This window comes from Phyllobates terribilis, unplaced genomic scaffold (assembly GCF_046119375.1).
Source record: "Phyllobates terribilis strain yellow unplaced genomic scaffold, ASM4611937v1 Scaffold_136__1_contigs__length_4911898, whole genome shotgun sequence".
NCBI classification, from domain to species: Eukaryota; Metazoa; Chordata; class Amphibia; order Anura; family Dendrobatidae; genus Phyllobates; species Phyllobates terribilis.
This window is the reverse complement of record NW_027362896.1, coordinates 4,285,778-4,296,617: the sequence shown is the minus strand read 5'-3', so window position 1 is coordinate 4,296,617 and position 10,840 is coordinate 4,285,778. Positions and strand designations below refer to the sequence as shown.

Below are 10,840 nucleotides of genomic sequence, written 5' to 3'. Positions count from 1 at the left end.
ACTGCAGTGGGACAAGGACGTGGACGGTGATTGTTGCAAGTCTGCAACGACAGGTGCATGGCGGGAATCATCTTCGCATGTGCCAAGGATCACTTATGATGGGCACACATTTAGGCAGTGACCTGGGAGTCAGAGATGTTTCCAGAGGTCTTCCCCTTGCTGTTCCCATGTCTTTTCAGCACTGTATGCATGTGTCTGATGATGTGTCACACACCACATGGCCAGATAAGGTTGTAAAATGTTAAAATGACATTTCCTGGTGAATGCATTTGTCTTAGTTGAAAGCAATGCAAAAGTGCAAAAACGTGTCAAAAATGCTACGTGTGAACATAGCCCAAGGTGTGTAGGAGTATTTTTGTTTTTGTTTATTTATTTTGCCTTATATACAAGTCATCACCCTGGAAAGGATGTTCCTTACGCTGTAAAAGTGGCGTAATACTCTGACGACGTTGTTGACAGCAGTGATCTGGGAGTCAGAAATGCTTCCAGGGGTCTTCCCCATGCTGTTCCCATGTCATTTGAGCACAGTTCCCATCGATTTGGGCAATTTTTAGGCCCTCTGCAGACCGCCGTGGGGAGCCACCTGAAAAATGCTCAAGTTTCCCCTAGACTTATATTGGGCTCATTGCTCGGGTTGAGCACCGGAGTATTTCAATTTGCTCGACCCGAGCAACGAGTACTCGAGCATTTTAGTGCTCGCTCATCACTAATGACAACCAAAAACATCCAAATAATCCTGATTAAAAAGTTCACATACCCTGGTGATTTTGGCCTGATAACATGCACAGAATTTGACACAAATGGGTTTGAATGGCTACTAAAGGTAACATCCTCACCTATGACCTGTTTGCTTGTAATCAGTGTGTGTGCATAAAGCTGAGTGAGTTTCTGGGATCCAGCCACTGACGTTTCTGGATTTTGAGATGGGGAAAGCAAAAGAATTATCAACGGATCTACGGGAAAAGGTAGTTGAACTGTATAACACAGGAAAGGGAGGCAGAAAGAGTATAACACAGGAAAGGGATACAAAAAGATATCCCAGGAATTGATAATGACAGTCTGCAGTGTTCAAACTGTGATTAACAAATGGAAAATCAGATGCTCTGTAAAAACCAAACCACAGTCAGGTAGACCAACAAAAATTTCAGCCACAACTGCCAAGAAAATTGTTCGGGATGCAAAGAAAAACCAACAAATAACATCAGCTGAGAACACACTTAGGGGTGTACTCACTTTTGTTTCCAGCGGTTTAGACATTAATGGCTGTGTGTTGAGTTATTTTGCAGGCACACCAAATTTACAGTTAAACAAGCTGTACACTGACTACTGTACATTGTATCAAAGTGTCGCATCTTCAGTGTTGTCCCATCAAAAATATATATATGTATTCCGGCCCATTTTTGGAGTTTTGTGTGAAATTATGTCCAATTTGCCTTTTTTTTCTCAGTTTTTTTGTGTTGTTCCAATAAACACAAAGGAAATAAACATGCGTGTAATAAAACATGTGTAATTTTCTGAAACAATTTCAAGGGTGCCAGCACTTTCCGCCATGACTGTATATGCAGGTAGAGTCCTTAACCCCTTTACAACCCAAAGTGGTTTGCACGTTAATGAGAAGGCCAATTTTTACAATTCTGACCACTGTCACTTTATGAGGTAATTACTCTGGAACGCTTCAACGGATCCCCCTGGTTCTGAGAATATTTTTTCATGACATATTGTACTTTATGATTGTGGTAAAATTTCTTCGATATCACTTGTGATTATTTGTGAAAAAACAGATATTTGGCGAAAATGTTGAAAATTTTGCAATTTTCAAAATTTGAATTTTTATGCCCTTAAATCGGAGAGATATGTCACACAAAAAAAGTTAATAAATAACATTTCCCATATGTCTACTTTACATCAGCACAATTTTGGAACCCAAATTTATTTTTATTAGGGAGCTATAAGGGTTAAAATTGACCAGCGATTTCTCATTTTTCCAACAAAATTTACAAAACCATTTTATTAGGGACCGCATCACATTTGAAGTCACTTTGAGGGGTCTTTATGACTGAAAATACCCAAAAGTGACACCATTCTTAAAACTGCACCCCTCAGTGAATCGGGTCATCATGGCAACATCCAGGAAGCCGCGGCACACATTGCTGGACGCCGGCAGGAGAGGTGACTATCCCGATCACCTCCCCTTGCCCCCGCAATGCTGCGAACGACTTCGATCGCAGCATTGCGGGGGTTAATGTGCGGGACCTCTCACAGCACATAGCACCGGGTGTCAGCTGTGACAATCAGTTGACACCCGTCGGCGATCACGCCCGCACAGCCTGTGTGCGGGCGCGATCGCAAAGATGTACTAATACGTATCAGGCTCTTAAGTCCCAGGGCGCAGATACGTATCAGTACGTCTTGGGCTTTAAAGAAGTTAAAATTATGTGAAAATGGGAAAAGTCACAAAACTTTCCAACTTTTCAAGAGCTTTATGCCAGTTTTCTGGCAAAAAACACAGGTGAATCGGGTTCATAATCTCTAATCCTTTCAGCTCCCTTTAATTAGACTACTTTCAACAAACTAATTATAAGTATTGGGTCTGGTTTTTTTTTAATGCTTTTAAAATAATTGTAAATATTTTCAATCCCCTTTTGTTATAAGGATTTCCCAAAAATTAGCTAATCATAGGTTGTCCTGCATTCGTGACAGTGATTGACTGCGCGGTCACTTGGAAGTTTACATTGGCATCACTACAGGGCCGGTAAAGAAGGACTGTCAGGGACCCCCAGAGTGTGGTAAAATGCGCCAACTAATTCATAATTCATTTAATTCTCACACAATATACTAAGTTAGTGTAAGTCTACAAAAAAGCAACAAAACTTGGTGCTAAAAAAATTGAGCATAACTTTTTGAAAAATGAACCAGGTTATGCCAAATCTTACCTATTTTGTGACTTTGTGATCAGTTATCAACACAAATATTTTACTCAAATTACCAGATCGATGGATAAGCATTGGGACTTTTCCCTAAATCTCTCCAAAACATCACCGCTTATAGAAGACCATCCTCATATCCAGATCAGATTTTCTGTGAGAGATGCCCAGATTCACAATATAGTATGCATACTGGCCATCTATGAGAAGTCCACCCCAATGGAAGTCCAGTTATTAAAGAGGATTTTACTGTTTATATAAGGGGCAGACAATGACAGTGAAGGGCCCTTAATCAGGACTTCTGATCTGGGCCCCCCACCCTCCATCAGGCACCACCTACATATACATTTCCATGTATATTTATATTAGGCACACATATAAAATTTGCACATGCTAATACTCTATACACATTTTAACGTATGCATATACATAGTGCACACAAACATAAAATACGGACATACACATAAGATGCACATACACAGTATAGAGTCCCGGTAGTCCTCATAGTTTTAAGCATGGACCCTGGCAAATTGTAGACGGACTTTTATTGTTCATGGGCTTTAAGGGAGAGAGGCTTCCTTTGTGGAGGACACTCATGAATGCCATTCATTTGCAGTGTACACCGTGTCGTGTCATGGAAAACACTCGCCCTAGTTTGGCTTTCTACTTCTTCAGCTAATAGCAATGAATTTGCCTGTCGATTTTCTTCTCATCAGAAGATGCTTTTGTTTAGATGTTAACTTCCATCTGACTGATAAGAAAAGCTTTGCTGATCTTCTTGTAGACTTCACATTTTTTGTAAAGAAATTATTTTCTTTCTCAGAAATGTCTTGTGACATTTCTCTTCTATGTGGTGCCACTTACCCTTCTCATCAGAGGACGCTTTTGTTTAGGTGTTAACTTCCATAGTCGGCCTGGACGTCTCTGTAAGATGGTTGCAGTTCCATCTTTGTTATAGTTTTGCATCACTTTTGCTACAGTATTCTGACTGATAAGTAAAGTTTTGCTGATCTTCTTGTAGACTTCACATTTATTGCAAAGAAATTATTTTCTTTCTCAGGTTTTGTGACATTTCCCTTCTATGTGGTACCATTGCTGATAGCATGAAATGGGAAGGAGTTTTCTTTATTAAGTAACTTCCTTTTACAGACACCTGTCTGCTGGACATCTGTTTAATGAATAATTACACTTACCTGTGGTTCAGTTCTTGTTAATTAGAATTTTGTTGTCTAAACTTAGCTTTTCTCTTAAGACTGTTACTGGGATGTTCTCATTTTTGAAACATGATCTTGAATGAGTTTGTTAAGAAAATTACTTTTTTGGGGTCTTCAAAATACCAAATCTTGTTTGCATTCAATGGCTCAAATTTGCGAGAGTATTTTGTAGTATGGTATCCCATATAAAATGATGATTCTGAAAGGAAACTACAGGTTTGCTGACAAATCTATTTGGGTGTACTGATTTATGCTAAACACTGTGTATATATATATATATATATATATATATATATAAACCTTATAAGTTTGGTATCACAGTAATCGTACTACTGACTCTGAATCAGTTTGTCAGTTTGTTTTTCCAACACAATACACACTGTAAAATGAAGGAACCCAAACCTGGCATTTTTTCTCATTTTTCAACACATTATAAGATAAAATGAATGGTGTTGTTCAAAACTACAACACTAAGTGTCAGCACACTGTGATTTGCTGATCTGTAAGATGCGTTCTCTGTGCTGTGAAAATACACAGCTGTGATATCTCACCAAATATTCATAGTGGGAACTTAAAATTATGTTTTTCTGCCATGATTAAGGATGGTTTGGATGTATGAAACATGTTGACCTTTTATTTCTATCTTTGTGGAATTAAGGCTGCATGAACCAGTCACCAACCATTATCTGTATATGTACAAATATTAAGTGCTACTGAGTGCTGTAGGAAAAACTTAGAATAGTGAGGTGATTTGATAGTCCTGCCACAAATAATCTGTTTCTACTGCACACTTAAAATCTCTGATAGTGGGAATGAACCTGATTGCCTGCAGTAGTGCACTCCTGAGAGCTGGTGCAGCAGGTGCAGCAGAGAAAATATCTTGGACATGAGAGTGGAAGGTCCTGATTATGGAGGATGTTAATCTTAGCTCATTGGAGTGTAGATATGGTAGAGATGCAGGACTGTGCAGCAGTGTGGAGAGGTTTGTGGATGAGTGCAATGACTGGTACAGGGTGGAGGCACCAGTGTAACTGCTGGACAGAAATATGAGACTGACTGCTGCATTAAGGATAATGAGAAATACATTTAGTGAGAAGAAGAGCAATTAGTGAGTTACAAGTATTTGTGAATTCAAGACAAAAAGGAATCAGAGCAACAGTAACAGATTTTACTTTTTTTTAATTAATAATGGGATGAATAAAATCGTGAACATTATCAATAGACTAAATCAAAGTCAGGAAGATAGCCGAGGTCAGATACCAGGTGATCAGTAAATGACAAGTCAGACGAGCAGTATGAATACCGCGGAGCCTGATGACAGAGGCGTTACTGAAACTTGTCCAGGTTGACCAGTCAGAAGGCCACAGGTAGATGGTGAAGGTCCTTCTATACAGCTCCAGCAGTGATGGTGGATCTGCTGGACTTCAGGGCGCTGGATGCTTAGGTGTCCCGTCTTTTAGATGGTTTTAGGGCAACAGTGACAGCATGCAAATGCGCGAGCAGCCCTGGATAATCCACGCCGGCAGGATGATAAGATCCGGCGGAAGATGGAACCTATGACAAGAGAAATAAATATAATGTAAGTGATGGGACTCCATATTACATGATAATGCTGTGCAGTCACTGTGGCCGGACGGCAGAGGAATATTATCATACAGAGGTCAGGGGTCATTGTCAGCAATCATACTTGTGACAATCCCATCACTGACAGATGACATCTACTCCACATGAATTATTCTCACTGACATCACACAACATGGAGCTGATTCTCACACTTACCTCGTCTCTTTTTCCCATTTTTTCCATTTTCTGAGTTTTGTTGCTCCATACTCAGATTTATTGCCGATTTTCTTTCTTCATGAGATGGAAATTCTGATGAAAAATTTAAAAAAAAATCAGTAACAATATATTCTTATAGGATCTGCTTTGTCATAATATGGATAACATAAGAGACCTATAGTATTGTATAAAAACCATGTGGGAATATTTGAGCCTTGAAGTCAACATTCACATTGCTGGTGCTGTAGACATGTACATACCTGGCAAAGGGGACGAGGGTGGCAAGATGGTAACAGCATCGTCTGTATTACATACAGGAACAGATACTTTCTGCCTGTTTGAAGAAGAAAAACATGTAAATCTCAAGTAAACTCCATATAAAAGGGGTTGTCTCACTAGAAGAACACCGACTATAAGGACTAGTAGGACATATGACTGTCATAGTGGGGAAGGTCTTCTGCTCAAGACTACTTTTTATAGAGAGCTGAGAGGAAAACAACTACCAAGAATGGCCGGCATTTCATACTACATCTCTCCTACAGTGAGGGCAGCACTAAAAGTGCATGACCGGCCACAATTATGGGCTGTTATCTCCAACAATTCCGAAAGCTGAAAGCACAATGACCCATAACCATGGGGCGGTGGATGCTGCATTTGATATTATGGTATTTATGTCCTATATTTGATGTTGTGCACATATATCAGCCTGGAGCTCCCAGTAATGACCCCATAATCTACTCACATTTCTGAGATGTTTGTGTTGGATTCTGGTGTACACTCTGGAGGGGCCTTGGGATCCTCGTTGTTCACCATCCCGTTAGTGGTGGTAGAGTGCTAAATGTGGATAACAATAAGTTATTAAATATATATACTTTTTCATTTTGCTGATCCTTTTTTGTACATATTTTGGATTTATCGATCACATACTTACTTTAGAAAGCCTCTCAGAAGATGATGATGCAAATATTCGGAAGATAAAGTTCTCATCGTCCTCACTTGTGCCCTCCTTATCCTCTGAGATCAGATGGTTGTTTTCTTCAGAGTGATCTACAAGACATAGGTAAGGAAGGATTGTTAGAGGGTGTCAGTATAACACAGTCGCTATATCTCACTAGGTTACTAGATGATACAACGTAATATACAGAATACATGAAAAAAAACTCCTGTACAAAATTAGGGAAATAGGGATACAGTACGAACCCATGGTCAACATAGCTGAGATCCATGAAACATGGATAACATAGTAGACCAGAAAAACCATGTGGAAATATTTGAGCCTTGAAGTCAACATTCACATTGTTGGTGCTGTAGACATGTACATACCTGGCAATGGGGACGAGGGTGGCAAGATGGTAACAGCATCGTCTGTATTACATACAGGAACAGATTCTTTCTGCCTGTTTGAAGAAGAAAAACATGTAAATCGTAAGTAAACACAGTATAAAATGGGTTGTCTCACTATAAGAACACTGACTATAAGGCCTAATAGGACATATGACTGTCATAGTGGGGAAGGTTTTCTGCTCCAAACTACCTTCCATGGATCAGAACACAACTACCAAGAATGTCTGGCAAGTAATACTACAGCTCTCCTACAGAGTAGGCAGTGCTAAAAATGCATGACATGCCACAATTATGGGCTGTTATCTTCTGCATTTTCTGAAGCCAAAAGTACAATGACCGTTAACCATGAAGCGGTGAATGCTGCATTTGATATTCTGTTATTTATGTCCTATATTTGGTGTTGTGTACATAGATCAGCCTGGAACTCCCAGTAATGACCCTTTCTAATCTACTCACATTTCTGAGATGTTTGTGTTGGTTTCTTGTGTATACTCTGGAGGGGCATTGGGATCTTCATTGTTCACCATCCTGGTAGCGATGGTACAGAGCTAAATACGGATAAAAATAAGATATAAAATATTTTTTTTATGTACTTTTAGAGTTTTTTTTATTTTTTTTACATATTTTGGATTTATTAATCACATACTTACTTTACAAAGCTTTTCAGAAGATGACGTAAAATTTTGGAAGTCAAGGCTCTCATTGTTCTCACTTGTGCCTTCCTCATCCTTTGAGACCAGATGTTTGTTTATATCAGAATGATCTACAAGAAATAGGTAATGAAGTATTATTAGAGGTTGTCAGTATAACACAGTCACTATTTATCACTAATATTAATGGGAACAGATGATCACATATTAGGGAAGATGAGACAAACAGTCGCTTAGTCTAGATGACGTCTCCTTCTACTTACTGATAAATAAGCTGGTGTCTGCGTCTGAAACAAGCTGAGGAACATACTCCAGCTCCTGGCTCAGAATGTTGTCAAAGTCCAAGTCACTCAGGAATGGATGAACCTTGATCTCAAATGCTCCTCCTAGAAAAAGAAAAACAAAAGTGATGCGAACATGGTCAGGGCTGGCTCCATATCTGAACAGTTTATCGTAATCTGAACTAATGACAAAACTGAGCCGACATGAAGGAAATAAACTGAAAGTCTTAGTGTGGAGAACTAGAAATACAGTAGATGAGCTGATAGAGAAATGCTGATCTTCATGGACATGAGCGATATGTCCTTGGTCTAATAAGGGAATATTAATACTAGTATATCTGTTACCTGTCCCAAGTCTACGCACAGGATTTCTTCTGAGCAGCTCAGTGATGAGATTCTGAGCATCCAGGGGTGGAGCGCGATCACAATTCCAAATTAGTTCTCCTGTTACATAGAAAATTACAGAAAATAAAACCTCTTTACTGGACTGTAACATAAAGCAAAGGAAATAACTAAACAAATGTAACCAATCAACGCAATGATCGGATTATTCTACTCACCAATGACAACCCTTTTATAAAGCTCAGTGAGGGAATCAGCATCAAATGGTACACATCCCAGCAGGAATTTATACAGGATGATCCACAATGACCACCAGTCAACAGGTCTTCCATAGCCTTCTTTCAGGATGATCTCTGGGGCTATGTAACATGGGGTGCCACAGAACTGGAAACCAACAGAACATAGAGATGAGAATCGATGAAACAATTATTATGACAAGATATCATCGTTAAAACACAATGCAGAAGATAAAATATTAGTGGAAAAGTTCTCTAGAAAGGAAGAACGTAGAGAAGAGACAATAGTGTGATGAGATTTGCAAATAACAAGCTAAGTTCTTGTAGGTGATGCTGACCTCACGGTCCTGGAACTCTCTGGAGATGTCCACTGCTAATTCCTTGTAGGTGTTGGTTTTCGGTATCATTAGACCAAGTTTTGAAATCCCAAAATCGGTAACTTTAATATGTCCAGTAGATGTAATCAGGAGGCTGCAAAAGAGAAGATGGTTTTAGCCTCACAGACTGAATGATAATAAATGACAACTTTCCCCACTTTATTATACTACGGGGGCACTTACTTTTCCGGCTTCAGGTCTCTGTGCACCACACCGTAACTATGCAGGTATTCCACGGCAAGTACCGCCTCTGCAAAGTACAAGCGGGCCATGGGGACAGAGAAAGGACCCCTGGTGCTTAGAAGGGTCCCACAGTCTCCACCTATAGAAGAAAGGAAATATGACCGGTGAGGGGTTTATACAGAAGATAACCATGATATACCACGAGCAGATAACCATGATGTATAATGAGCAGTGAGCTGAAACATCCTGGGGAGATCACACAGATAGTGGCGTACATAGAAATCACAAATCAAAAGTTGTAATTGCCCCCCACCCTAAAAAATAAAAAAGAAATATATTTATATCCCTGTTGAAGCAGCTTGGTGTTCTCACCAGCAATACAACTTTTATGGCCATTTTAGAGTATGATGCTCCCAAAAATGCCCACACCCACACTCAATGAGTATGGTATCCCCACAGTGAATTCTCCTAAGGAGGTCACCACTTAGAAGGAGGCCAGCCACAACCCCCTACTCGGTGTGATGGCACCCACAGCAACCCTCCCACTCAGGATAATGGTTCCCACAGTCCCTCACACAATATAATGGTCCGCATAACTCCCCACTCAGTATGATGTCCCCACACAGAATGGGGGCCTCCATACAGAGTGAGGACCCCCACAGCACCCCACTTAATATGATGACCTCCACTCAGCATTCACAGTCCCCCCATATCTAGTCATACGGCCCCCTTTCAGTATTTTGGTCCCTACTAGCCACCTACTCAGTATTTTTGCCCCCACCAGCCCCACCTCCTTGAAGAAGCAAATACCGCTGAAATTGTGATGACAGGTGGAGGGATGCTGCCCACTGCCGAGCGTCGACAGACCCCCTCCGACTGATGAGCCCCATAGCGCCCCTGCACCAAGATCAATGAATTTACGAGCATCTTGGTAATAGATAACCTATAGTAAATGCTCTGTGGGGAAGTAACCAACAATGTCCTAATGATATGAGCAGTGATAAGATGAAAGCAGACATGGGCTGAATATAATACAATAGATGTGTCTTACCTCCTACATACTCCATGACCATACACAGGTGAGATCTAGTTGGAAAGGAGCAGAGCATGGAGACCACAAAGGGACAATCAGCAAATGTTAAGATGTCCCTCTCCAGGAAGGCCCATTCCAATCTCTGTGCAGTATTTAGGTTCCGCTTAGCCATTTTCTTCATAGCAAAGGTCTGGTGTGAGTCTTTATGATGCACTAAGTAGACGGCCCTGGAGAGAAGGAGAATCCATCGGTTATAATAAATCCTTATTAATAATTCATCTATAGAAATCATTATATGTTTAATACTGGTATCCTTGCGGAGAGTGACATGTTAAGCTTGTCAAGGTGAGGAGACTTTTAAGCCTCAATGATCCTCTGGGAAATATGCAAATTGTCTCTTCAGAGAGGAAGAGAACTAGAACTCTAGTGCCCCTTATAGGAAGTAGTAATCCTAAAAGTCAATATCGACCCTTTAAC

The 10,840-nt window shown here is 40.2% G+C and overlaps 1 long non-coding RNA gene across 1 annotated transcript; it reads right to left on the bottom strand.

Annotated features, from left to right (window-relative positions):
• Positions 1–6,186: 6,186 nt before the first annotated feature.
• Positions 6,187–6,940, bottom strand: LOC141204957 (uncharacterized). Its single transcript, XR_012275784.1, has 3 exons — positions 6,849–6,940; positions 6,660–6,751; positions 6,187–6,251 (listed from the first exon to the last, which is right to left on the bottom strand). It is a non-coding gene; the product is annotated as an uncharacterized lncRNA (long non-coding RNA).
• Between the last annotated feature and the right edge of the window lie 3,900 nt (positions 6,941–10,840).